The sequence below is a fragment of the Uranotaenia lowii genome, chromosome 1 (assembly GCF_029784155.1).
Source record: "Uranotaenia lowii strain MFRU-FL chromosome 1, ASM2978415v1, whole genome shotgun sequence".
NCBI lineage: Eukaryota > Metazoa > Arthropoda > Insecta > Diptera > Culicidae > Uranotaenia > Uranotaenia lowii.
This window is the reverse complement of record NC_073691.1, coordinates 70,415,445-70,429,526: the sequence shown is the minus strand read 5'-3', so window position 1 is coordinate 70,429,526 and position 14,082 is coordinate 70,415,445.

The window sequence follows — 14,082 nt, the reverse complement described above, 5'->3', positions numbered from 1 at the left end:
CTGTAAGTATTGGTGTGTTTTCGGTCTTCGGCTGCTTTGGGGTGTGTTCGGCTGCTAGGCGCTTATTGAATACACAGCGGCGCGTATTTGCAACATAGTTTTGTCCTGTGGCTTCAAATATGGTTTTTAAAAATCAAGGTTTTGAAGCAACTATAGCAATTTGAGTAATAATAAATCATTGGCATATGTAGAAAACACTTTTCTCCAACGATTTCACCCATTTTTAACACAATTTGTACGTGGAATGCATAGAAAATCAGCGATTCCCTTATGTGGCGCATAATAGCGCATGTTCCCCTATCACTTCTTCAATTTTAAAAACACGTTTGGCTCGAACGGCCTGAATGCCATTTTCACTCCATTGTGTGGTGGGCCTACTTTGGTTGAATGATTCAACTGAATCAAAGCAATCGAAAGATTTCTTTTAATTTAACCCTGGTACCGTGTTAAAATTAAAAGGAATCTTTCGATTGCTTTGATTCAATTTTAATTCAATTAAAGTTAAGAAAAAAATTATATGAAAATATTTTGAAAAACTGACAGCTCGCTTCGAATTTTCTTGGCACGGTCATAAAATGAAAACTCTGAACTCACCAAAAAAATGTCTACTGGTTATTCCAATACTCGAGCTCGCGCTTGAAAAGCGATTTTAAGAAGCGAATTTTAATAGGGAATTTGAGTAGCGAGTTTTAGTAGCGGTTTTGAGTAGCAATATTGAGTAGCGAGATAGAGTAGCGATTTTGAGTAGCGAGTTTGAGAAGAAAAATTGAGTAACAAGTTTGAGCAGCGAGTTTGAGTAACGATTCTGAGAAGCGAATATGAGTAGCGAGTTTGAGTAGAGAATTTGAGTAGCGATTTTAAGTAGCGAGTTTGAATAGCGATTTTGAGTAGCGATTTAGAGTAGCGAGTTAAAGAAGCTATTTTGAGTAGCGAGTTTAAGTAGCGACTCACTACGCAAAATCGCTACACAAACTTGCTACTCAAACTCGCTACTCAAACTCGCTACTCAAACTCGCTACTCAAACTCGCTACTCAAACTCGCTGCTCAAACTCGCTACTCAAACTCGCTACTCAAACTCGTTACTCAAACTCGCTACTCAAACTCGCTTCTCAAATTCGCTACTCAAACTCGCTACTCAAACTCGCTACTTAAACTCACTACTCAAACTCGCTACTCAAACTCGCTACTCAAACTCGCTACTCAAACTCGCTACTCAAACTCGCTACTCAAACTCGCTGCTCAAACTCGCTGCTCAAACTCGCTACTCAAACTCGCTACTCAAACTCGTTACTCAAACTCGCTACTCAAACTCGCTTCTCAAATTCGCTACTCAAACTCGCTACTCAAACTCGTTACTCAAACTCGCTACTCAAACTCGCTACTCAAACTCGCTACTCAAACTCGCTACTCAAACTCGCTACTCAAGCTCGCTACATAAACTCGCTACTCAAACTCGCTACTCAAACTCGCTACTCAAACTCGCTACTAAAACTCGCTACTCAAACTCGCTACTCAAACTCGCTACTCAAACTCGCTACTCAAACTCGCTACTCAAACTCGCTACTCAAACTCGCTACTCAAACTCGCTACTTAAAATCGCTTCTCAAACTCGCTATTCAAACTCGCTACTCAAACTCGCTACTCAAATTCGCTACTCAAACTCGCTACTCAAACTCGCTACTCAAACACGCTACTCAAACTCGCAACTCAAACTCGCAACTCAAACTCGCTACTCAAATTCGCTACTCAAACTTGCTACTCAAACTCGCTATTCAAACTCGTTACTCAAATTCGCTACTCAAATTCGCTATTCAAACTCGCTACTCAAACTCGCTACTCAAACTCGTTACTCAAACTCGCTACTCAAACTCGCTTCTCAAATTCGCTACTCAAACTCGCTACTCAAACTCGTTACTCAAACTCGCTACTCAAACTCGCTACTCAAACTCGCTACTCAAACTCGCTACTCAAACTCGCTACTCAAGCTCGCTACATAAACTCGCTACTCAAACTCGCTACTCAAACTCGCTACTCAAACTCGCTACTAAAACTCGCTACTCAAACTCGCTACTCAAACTCGCTACTCAAACTCGCTACTAAAACTCGCTACTCAAACTCGCTACTCAAACTCGCTACTCAAACTCGCTACTCAAACTCGCTACTCAAACTCGCTACTCAAACTCGCTGCTCAAACTCGCTGCTCAAACTCGCTACTCAAACTCGCTACTCAAACTCGTTACTCAAACTCGCTACTCAAACTCGCTTCTCAAATTCGCTACTCAAACTCGCTACTCAAACTCGTTACTCAAACTCGCTACTCAAACTCGCTACTCAAACTCGCTACTCAAACTCGCTACTCAAACTCGCTACTCAAGCTCGCTACATAAACTCGCTACTCAAACTCGCTACTCAAACTCGCTACTCAAACTCGCTACTCAAACTCGCTACTAAAACTCGCTACTCAAACTCGCTACTCAAACTCGCTACTCAAACTCGCTACTCAAACTCGCTACTCAAACTCGCTACTCAAACTCGCTACTCAAACTCGCTACTCAAACTCGCTACTTAAAATCGCTTCTCAAACTCGCTATTCAAACTCGCTACTCAAACTCGCTACTCAAATTCGCTACTCAAACTCGCTACTCAAACTCGCTACTCAAACACGCTACTCAAACTCGCAACTCAAACTCGCAACTCAAACTAGCTACTCAAATTCGCTACTCAAACTAGGTACTCAAACTCGCTACTCAAACTCGCTACTCAAACTCGCTACTGAAAACCGCTTCTCAAACTCGCTACTCCAAATCGCTTCTTAAACATGCTACTTAATTTGTATTTTATTTGATTAAAAAAATTGATTCCTTAGCCGATTCTCATGAGTTCGAGCCTATAAGAGGAATTATCGAATACACAATAACTGTCTGTCAATTGCATTGCAGATGTTAAATCGACTACAATCAAAACAAAATAAAGGATAAGTTAAGAGGGTGTGGCTTAACATTCAATGGATTTTATTTCACCAATTTTTTTGTACATGCTTCATTAGTTTTTATCACATTTTCATACTTTTTCCATCTTTTTCCTAAGACATGGGTTTCTTTTTCCATTAAATTCATGGCATTTCGTTTTTTTTTATTTCCTTAAGAAAAAAAATTAAGTGGACATCATGAGCCAAAAAAAAATCCATTTTGCTAATCAGTCTTTGTATCCCGTTATTTACAATTACACCGAAGGTTTCGAAAATAAGTTTATATCCCGTCTTATCCTCAAAATACTGCTGATTCTCACATAAAAACTGCTTCTTAGCTAAATCCAACATGGAGAAAAAAAACTTCACACAAGACTTTCGAAACATGAGATGACTACACTACTGCCAAGAATTTCTCCCCCAGTTCAAAAGCCAAAAGACGACGAAGGTTTCCTTCGAAGCAACTAACTTTGGATAGGTTAAGATTCACGTGGTGGCTCGTGATATTTTCGTTACCGCCCCATCTTTTGGATTGTGGTAAGCGAAAGATTTACATCTTTGCTGGTCTTGGGCTAAATCGGGCTGGGGGCAGAAGTAGAGAAAAAAAACTTGAAGCGTGAGTAATAAACTATATTATGGATAAGATCGTTCCACGGTAAGGTGTCATGAATGGAGAAAAAGTTGGGCTTGTTTGATTCCTGAACTTCTTCTTTCCTCCCGGTCGCTCGTTTGGCGGATGGGAGATGAAAATTTAATCCCTGATGTTCAGCTGAGTAAATTATGAGATAAGTTAACCGGTTTATTTCATCCTATTAACGTGCAAACTAAACGAATCTTGGGCGCGATGTCAAATTAGGGAAAGTTGAAAATAACTGCTACTCAGAACAGTTTTGAAGCTTTGTGCGTAGCTCAAGATTCTACATATATCACTATCCTTGAAAATAAAAATAATTAATAAAATAAATCATAAAAACTTTAAATTTACATCAAACAATGTTATGTTTAACAAAGAGGTAGTCAATCAAACATAGCAGATGCTTATTTTTGAAGCAAGTAATAACACTCCCTAAGGTTAAGTAGACAAAGTAACACTGATTTATATTCATTTGTACTTGGAAGGAAACGGAAGTTCCCTTTTAATTTTTTTCTCTCTCAAACACAGCCTTTTTATACCTCACAACTTTTTTCCCTAGCCAGGCTGCTGTCAATTTATTTCTTCTGGAATATGTCAACCCCCTGGCAGCAACAGCAAAAAGGTAACAATTTACTTGATTGACTGCTGTCTTTCTTAATGATGAGCAGCAACGTGGGGGCGTTAGCGTGAACGCTTGAACAACAACACCTCGTCAACAATTATTTCTTGAGGTATTTGTTTTCTTCGCTTGAACCATCCAACTTTGCGCTGCTGTCACTCGTCGCCTTTGAAAAGAAGGGAAAAAAACTTTTCCGGGGTGTTAAATGATATTTTTTCCTTCGTTCGTTAGGCTCAAGCCGTTTCCGTTTCGATTTCTGGAGTGTCATTCAAAGAGTTGGGACAGGGCCGTAAGGAAAAGTTTTCCGGCTGGGAAAAGTTTTATTCAGCAAGCCACCGCTGTCAGTTTGAAAAACTATTTACCTACCAATAATTGATTTTCTGATAGGTAAAATTTGCTCGTTTATTTTACCCAGTCTGGTTAAACTTTCCACTTGTAATAACCAAAAATATCATTTAAGGTGGTAATTGAAAATGGGCGTCACTCACAGTCAAAGAACCTAATAAATATATGTGTATCAATAGAACGAATCGTTTAAAAAACTTAAATGTTTGACGGATTACCAAAGTTTTCGCATAGTGAAGTTGTGCTTACATGCATGCAAGGATCCTTATATCGGTATGGAAAACATGCCATTGAGTGCCGAAAAAAAAGAAAATTTAGCTAATGTCAAGTTGATGGAATGGAATGCTTACTGAACAATAAAATAAATATGATTGATACCCCAGGGTAGGTGAATCATATTTCGCTTTATTTTATCATGGTTTTCCAGATTTTATGTTACCAGACTCTGTATACTATTTATGAATATACATCTTTTTGGTTTCTAATTTGAGATTCTCTTCTTCTAACTGGGTAGAAAATTGAAATTATTTTATTTAGCTCTACTTACGAAAAATACCATGTTTTAAAAGTGTGTCGGTGTACCTAATATTGAATAACGTGTTCTTAATCTTGCACATGGGTATGATTAAAGTTGCCAAAATGCCCGGTTTTATACGGGTTTGCCTGGATACTTTAAAGAAAATTTCCGAACAGTTCGGCCCGGCCCGCTTGCCCGGATTTCGCTTGTTCTTCTAAATGATTAATTCCACATTCGAAAGGGTTTTTATTACACAAGGCCACAAAATTAACATTTTTCCGAAGTGCACAGAATTTAAGAGCTAACTTTAGATTAATTTGGTTGCCTTTTATCCAAATTTCAATGGTTCGATTTTTGTCATCTACTTTTCTTTTTTATATAACTTTTGAAAGTAGGTAAAAACCAATATCAAAAAATCTGCACTTTTCTGACAAAACTATGTAACGTTACGAAAAACTTTAAAATTAAAATTTAAAAAAAAAGATACAATTTTTAAAAGCCCGTTAAAGTACTTGATTTCTAGGAAAAAAGAAAAGGAATATTCTTTTTGTTTTCATTTACATACTCTTTAAAAGATGAGAATATAAACCAATTTTTTAAGAAATTGTAAAAGAAATTAAAATTAAAATTTTATTTAGATTTTTTTTTCTAAATAGAAGTCAAATAAATAGATTTCCTGTCTCAAACAAATTTCTTAAATAAACTAAAACTTAAGAAATTCAGTTATGTCAAAATACTTGCGGTGATATTTTTTCGAATTTCTAAAAATTGGAGAATTTAACTTTCTAAATCAACTTTTCCTCTGAAGTTTAACGAAATTTTTTTTTTCGATCGAATGGAGGAAAATAAACAAATTCAAAATCAGTTTTGTTGTTTCATGTTGGGTCATCAGTTATCAACGATTATTTCATTCAGATTTTATGAATTTTTTTGCTTATAAAAACAAATCATCAAAAACAAAGGTTTGACAAACAAAATCTGACAAAAGCTTCGAGTTTAGAAAGCTTAAATCTTTCGTATCATAATCGTTTAAACATTGGCACATAAAATGCTGTTAAATGATATAGTTAAGATTTGAAGATTGTAAGACGTTTTTATTGAAAAAAGTTTCTTCGTAAAACTAATCTTTTCCACCTACATTATGTTTATTAATTTTCAATCGAATTTTCCCAATTGAACAATCTCACTTTTAATATTTTAGTTTTTTTTAGTTTGTTTTTGTTACTCAATTTTGAATTTTTGTGTAATGAATACACAATATTGCCTTAGGAAGATTTAAAAAAAACTGTAAACCGTTGTTTGTACCATTTGTTTATTGTGAACCTTTATTGAAATTGACGACGACAACATATTGAAATCTTAAATTATTCTTTCATTTTTTTTTAATCTATGAAAAGTTGGAAAAGTATTTTTATGTTTCATCACTAAAGGTAAGTAATAATTAACAATTTTAACTAAATTACAATTTGTTTTTATTTTCATTATTTAAAACAAGTTCTTAGAACTCCATATTTTTGTTTTTATCAGTTTCTTAATAATAATTTAAGAAATCAATTCCCAACCTAGACTTTGTCAGTATGGGAGAGTTGGGAATCATGGATCACTTTTTTCTATGCTTCATAACTTCTTTATTTTAAAAGACTAGCTGATTTTACCCGGCGATGCTCGGGTTCAAATAAAACATAAATCAAAATGAGTCGTTTGACTTTTATAATTTTTATATTAAACTATATTGTGGAGAATATGAGGAAAATAGAAAAAATTAAAAAAAAAGGAAACAGAGCGAGAGAACTCTGTCATCAGAGCGAGAGTTCTCTGAACAATCTGAGCGAGAGATCTCAAAGAAAAAAAAATCAGAGCGAGAGTACTCTGAAGAAGAAAAAAGAAGTCGATAATAGAAGCAGAGCGAGAGACTCTGGGTGTGAATTGCAATATTGCGGCTAAGGAACATATTTTCATAGGTTCTCTGATATAGGGTTCTTAGAATTCTCGGTTGAAATCCTGAGAATTATTGTTCTAAACAGTTCATGAAACAAATCTTCGGTTTACCACCTGAAGAAAAAAAAAAAAAAAACTAACGACCCTATAGCACATTTGGAAAAAAAGGCAGCAGCTTCCGTGATGTAAGCTGTGGTGTTTCACAAGATTTGAGTGTCGCTAATAATCGATGAATGATGGAAAGAAGTTAGGATTGAGAATTTCAGAGTCAGAGCAAGTGATTATCATTGTGCAGCGGAACATTGGAAATGCAGTTATTTCTAGTTTTGGAGAATTGTATTTTGGTTTAAATCCTAAGATGAGTTCTTTATATTCAGAAAAAGGAAATGAGCAATTTTCAAGTTTCAAGTATACCAATTGATATTGAATTTATATAAAAAAAAAAGTGGCATCTTTGCTTGGAAACCTGGGTTAAAAAAAAGTGTTAGAAATTTAAGGGGGGGATGAAAGCTCGAGTCTTCGTTGATATATATATTTTCTTAACATTACTTTTGAAAGAAGTCTGAATTACTTAATTTGGCTATCGAAGCAGAATCTCGTTTTTTTCTGATGATTTTTTTAAACATAATTCTAACTGAAATCAACAATTCATAATCATAGGAATGGTTATCATGCAGTATCTACACCAATTGTTTGAAACCCCGGAATTATTCAAAAACTGGTTCATTGACAATTTTATTCATTCTCGATAAGTTATTGAAAACATTAGGAAATTCGATTTATATGTAAGAGAAAAAATCCAGTGTACTTGGTTTTGAAAAAAGTATATTTGGATAGGATCATTTGTGAAATTAGTGTAGAGAAGAGGAATATTGTGGAGAATATGAGGAAAATAGTGAAAAAATTGAACGAAATACAGATGTGATAATATACTGTGCAAAGAATAGAGATGAATTATATTCAGTGTACTCAGTACAAGCTTGCTATAAAAAATGAGTGGAACGCAACGTTCACGGAAAAACCAATTGATAGGAAATTGTGGATGAGTAAGAGAGAAAGTTGTAAAAGCTCCACTGGGAGCAAGTTTCGTAACACACATTCGTTCTTCTATTTGCGACTGTTACCGAAGACAGACGTATCTTAAAGTTCGATCGTCAAGGACGGTAAAAGAAGCTAAGAACACGACATATATCTTTATAAGCAATGTTGCGCATCTTTGGCCAAAGTTCAGTTTTTTATTGAGATTATTCACTGTGTTTATTGTTTTCATATTACAGAAAAACTTGAAGGTATTAGCTTTTATTTAAAAGACATACAAAATAATTTCCCTTGAAAGCTTATTCATCACGATAAACAATTTTTTTCATCCACCATTTTTAGGAAGCTTGAAAGATTTGGACTTTTATTTGTTATCTTCAAAAGATCAAATTGTTTTGATATCTTTCCTATCCTGCCTCTAATAAAAATCTCATTCCACTTTTCAAGACGGATGATCTCCCTGTACAATGAAATATTAGACCTTTATTTACTTTGAAATTTCTAAACAAATATCCGAGTCTGGTTAAACCATGTTGAAGACTCACATTGCATGTTTTGAACTATTTATGTACTTTTTTCGCTTTTTAATTTCACACTGTTTTATGAGTACTTGGTCTTAAATGTGAAAGTTCCACATTTAGTTTTTTGAAGTTTTTGAAAACAAACCACCTCTGAACCGAAGTAACCATTCTAATTTTTTATGTGAGTTGCATTTCAATGTTCCTATTTTTGGACATTCATCTCATTAATGCTTGTAAAGTGTGATCAATTTTAAAGTTAATTTGTTTAAATTCGAAGTACTACACGGTTCTAGTATAAATTTTATCTAAATTGGATGGAAGAGTTGAACAAATTGACTTAAAAGTTATAAATTGGCCAAAGAAATAGAACTGCATAAAACTGAAAACCTCAGATTTAATTAATAAAAGTTTCATGTAATGGATTTGTTTCCAACGGAACCAACAGTTTTTCCAGATAATACACGATCAATTTTCTAATCCCCCGTTAAAAACATTGGGGATGAATAAACCAATTGATTTAAAATCCAAAAAAAATCCTCCGTTAAAATTCCCCCACGGCTATTAACCTTCCCATGCCGTTCGCAAAATATCCGTTTCGGGGAAATTGTAGTTTGTTTTCGTTCTCCTGGCTGTAAATGTTAACCGATTTTGATGATATTATATTCATTGTGTAGGTAATTTGTTCTTATTACTCAAAATTTTAAAATAAAGTCGATATGTATTACCAAGTTATTGGAAACTGGTTCAGAAAGTTAAAAGTCCGAAAAATCAATTTTATTTTTAAAATGCTCATAACTTTTGACAGCTTTTCTGTATTTAAGTGTTTCATTGATGTTTGAAATCGTCAAGAATCCATCTATCCGACAATGTATAGATATGTTGGGGTTCAATGAAAGTTTTGACCGCTATCTTAGATCTTCCAGTAGAAAAAAAATCTAACTTTAAAAAAACGATATCCAATTTTTGCTTTGCTTAGCTGTATTTCATTTCCCCATGAACCGATTTTCAAAACTCAAATTTTAGTTTTTTGACGTTAATTTGATCATTATTTTCATAGAACATACTTGGTCTGTCAAAATTCCTAGTTCTTCAGTATATTGGAATGATGATAAAGAGATTCTAAATGTGCGCTTCGGGTCATATTGACCCGAACGGCATGGGAAGGTTAAAGCGTTGAAATCGAGGCCTTCAACTAATAACTCTGAATCTTATTATTTTTTTCTTTCTCTATGAGAGATTCCAAAAATTCGACAATAGTTGGTTCATAAAAGCTGGAATTTATGAAAATCGGTTCATTCAGCTGAAGAAGTCAATTCACTGTTCACTGTTCAGTTTACTGTATATTTATGTAGACCTTCAAAGCACCGCAGCGGCGGTAGGGAGCACTTTGAAAATCACTACTATTCTATTCAATACTAGCTGATCCCGTACGAACTTCGTTTCGCTTTAAATCATTGGTACGTCAAAATGAGTTTAGAAGGCTTTTTATTAAAATTTATGTGAGAGTGTTTTCTTCTCGATCGGTTGCAAAATCCAGACATTATGGCAGAAACATGTACTATTTGTTTATGTGCACGACTCTTTTGCTTGACCTTCACACTTAAATTGGTATCAATTAACTGCCTCCAACAAAATTATTGCACAAAACACTGAACTTTCAATGAAACCCTCTTTTTCTGTCCCATGGCTCGAAATTCGATAATTGAAACCAATTTTACGTTCCTCAAAACTCCCTTTTGCCATATTTTCTTTTTAATTTATATGTAAAATAACGTCAGGAACTTGAAAACAGTGAACAGTGAATATAGACGCCCCTTTCGCCGACCCTTGACACGGAACATGCTACCTGGAGTCAATTGCTCATAGTTTATAATCCTCATCTGAACATTTTCATCTCAATCCGATGCATGAATACGACAATATCACGAAAACAGTGAGCAACTAACATGGATGGCCTTTTTTTGACCACGATTCAAAACTTGACACCTGAAAGCAATTATCTTTTCTGTTAAACTCCCATGTGTCAATTTTCATTACAGTTTTATGCTCAATCAAGAGAATATCGTAAAAACAGTGAACAGATAATAACTCCTTTTGCCGACCCCTGAGTCAAGATTTGAAACCTGAAAGCAAAAGAACGTCCCTCAAAACTCCTATGCGGAAATTTTCATCTCAATCCAATGTAGAATAACGTCAAAATCGCAAGAACATTATGGACGACTCCTTCAGCCAACTTCTGATCCGCAATTCGAAACTTGAAATCGATTGCTGGTCCCTCAAAACACTCATGTGCTAATTTCCATCACAATACAGTCTATAATAACGCCAATATCGCAAAAACATTAATCAGTGGATATGGACGACCCCTTTGGCCGATCCCTGACCCTAAATTTGATAACTGTAACTGATTGTTCGTCTCTCAAAACATTCATGTGCAAATTTGCATCACAATCCAATGAAAAATAAAGCCAATATCGCAAAAACATTAATCAGTGGATATGGACGACCCCTTTTGCCGACCCCTGACCCTAAATTTGATAACTGTAATCGATTGCTCGTCTCTCAAAACACTCATGTGCAAATTTTCATCACAATCCGACGGAAAATAACATCAATAACGTGAAAACAATATTTGTCTTGTATGGGCGACCCCCTTCAGAAGGGGTCGTCCAAAATCTAAAAACATTTTTCATCATTCCTGGTCCTAATGAGCATCCATGCCAAATTTCAGATCTCTAGCTCTTAAGACGGCTGAGTCTATAGAGGACAAACAAACAAACAAACAAACAAACAAACAAACAAACAAACAAACAAACAAACATACAGATAATTGCTTTTTATATACAGTCCCCCCACAATCATTAGTCACTTAAGGTTTCCTTTCACCACAAAATGGTCGTTTATTCGGATGTTAGTTGACCAAATATCAAGCTTTGCATGAACTTCAGTCATTGAATACTTTCTCTTTGTATTCAAATATGTTTTTATTTTCGACTTTGTTCAGAAATAACTTAATTTACCGAAACAATCAACGTTTTCCAAAACCACAATTATGGGTCAAAATTGTAGCGCGCAACAATTATTAGTCAAATTGCCCACAATTATTAGTCACGTAGAAGCCCATGGCAACACCCGAATATCAACAAAAAAATCCACAAGTTTCCAACAAACATTCGGGGGCATTCTTCGCTAGTATACATTCCAGGGGCAATTGGGTTGAGCTATAGCAACCAAGAAATGTTTTGCTTTGCTTGCAAAAAGTGACCCATGATTGTGTGTAATTTGGTGGATTCTGTAACAATTATGGGTCATTTTTATTTTGCCAAATAGTATTGAATTTTTGCGTTTTATTCGCTCAGTTTCATTTGGAAAGTATAAACTCGTCCTTTGTGCTTATATGGGGCCAATTTATTTCGTTGGAACCTTTCAAATACCCGCATAAGGGGCTTAACGGTTTAAGATGTCAACCTTATAACATTGGAATTTTAAGTGATAGTTAGACAGATAATAGTTGCGGTATGATAAAAACTATTTAAGCGGCAATTTTACTGTTATCAAGCGCACATATAATATTTTTTATGCATTTTGATGATGTTAGCGATTAAAGAGTGTTTCTCCGTGATCACATTAAACTAAGCCAATTTGGTTTCTTTTTTGAACTACTCGAAATCTTGTCTCTTAAAAACTTCCATGATATTTGGAGAATTTTCAAGTAACGTTTACATGAGTAATTTTAAACATTTTTGTTTTTATGGGAAAATTGAATATGTTGTTCTGGAAAATCAACAATTTTGTTGTTTCATTCGTCTGACACAGCCTGCTAACGAGTTTTGTCGAAAAAAAACTGTTGAAATATTTTTTCCGCTAAATAACTATATTCAAAAACCCGATTTAATACACTTATCAGTGGATTGGAGGCTTTCTTACAGAGTGTCAATTATCTTTGGAAATTAATGACACAATAATGGATTCCTTATTTCTGAATTATATATTATTAATCTATAAAAAAGATTATGATTTAAGAAAATCGATAGCAAAAATTACTGAACTCAATATAAAAAAAGTGGCCAGTACGTGTTTTGGAGGAGCGAACTGATATTCAACGAGTTCTTTTACAATCAAAATATTCCAAACTGTTCAAGTTTGAGAGCCACATTTCTCGACGCTCACTAGTGGCCAAGGAGTTAGCCTCCTAAACTCTCATGCTAGATGGCGTGGGATCGATTCTCTGCTGTTTGATGAACTTTTTGTCAAATTTTGGATCGCCTCTGTAATTAATTTAGCGATTGCTGGCTACTGCTGCTGAGCAAATGGCTACTTTTTTTGGAGCCAACTTAAGCAAGATATGTTCTTTGGAATAGAAAATTTTTAAACAATTTTGTTTTTTTTTTGGTTTTGAGATATGACCTACAAGAAAAAAAAAATCCAATTTTTGATACTTAATTCATCAAAATCGTGAAACCTAGAAAAGGAGTTAATGTGGTAAGAACGTTTTAATGGAACATACAAATTCACGGACATCATCGTAACTCGTCGAATACACAGACGAATGTGTAGGTATCAAATTTTGTTTCCTTAGAATGATCATTATTAGAATTTGTTTAGTCTCTAAGAGAGTTTTACATTGCACAGTTTGACAAATTTCACCAATCTGAGCATGCCTCATTTATAAAATGTTGATACTTACGGTTTTCGGAATAATCAGCAGAGAAAATCTGCCGCTCAGTCGGCGAAACCAAAACAGTTTGTTTTGGTTCCGCATACTTTGAGTCAATTCGCAGTTGAAACAATAGTGGTGATGATTGATTATGACAGCTGATGATGGTTAACACGATACAAATGTTTACTTCATCACACTGTGAAGCCAAACAACTGAATTTAGGTTCGTGGTAACTCACCAGTGTTGCCAGATATTCTGAGTGGTTAGCTCAGAATATCACACGAAAATGAGAAAACAAATAAGTGAGGATATCTGTTTAGTCCACCAAGCGGACTGAAGAATGGGAGAAACCGTGAGAATGGAGAAAACCCGTTGCCCGACGCCCAAGTAGCAAGAGCTATAAAAGCCAGCGGTCGCGTCCCCACGGGGTGAGTTTTAATCCAACCGTCGAGCGAGCAACACCATCCAGAGAGAGCCGAGAGCGGCTCAAGAAGAGAGCCAGCCAGCAGTGGGCTGCATCAAGGCCAGCAGCTAGCGTCACGTGCAGTATCAAGTGAATAAAAAGTTGTGAATGTAAACAGTTCCAAGAGAAAATAAAGATGAATCAACGCCAGCAGTAAATTAGTGTTCCTTTTGCTTCGCTCTCTCTCTCTTGCTCCGATGCCATAATTAATCGGCTCTTTTCAGAGCGCCACATTCGAAAGAGTTTGGATCTCGGTAAACCAGGCGACCGAGATCCCCCCGAGCCATGGCCCCCAGGCAGCGTTTCGACAACCTGCCTCCACTGGTGGTACAATCATGCGTCGTTGTCCCTTTGAGGTCCAATCTCACGAGGGGGGCG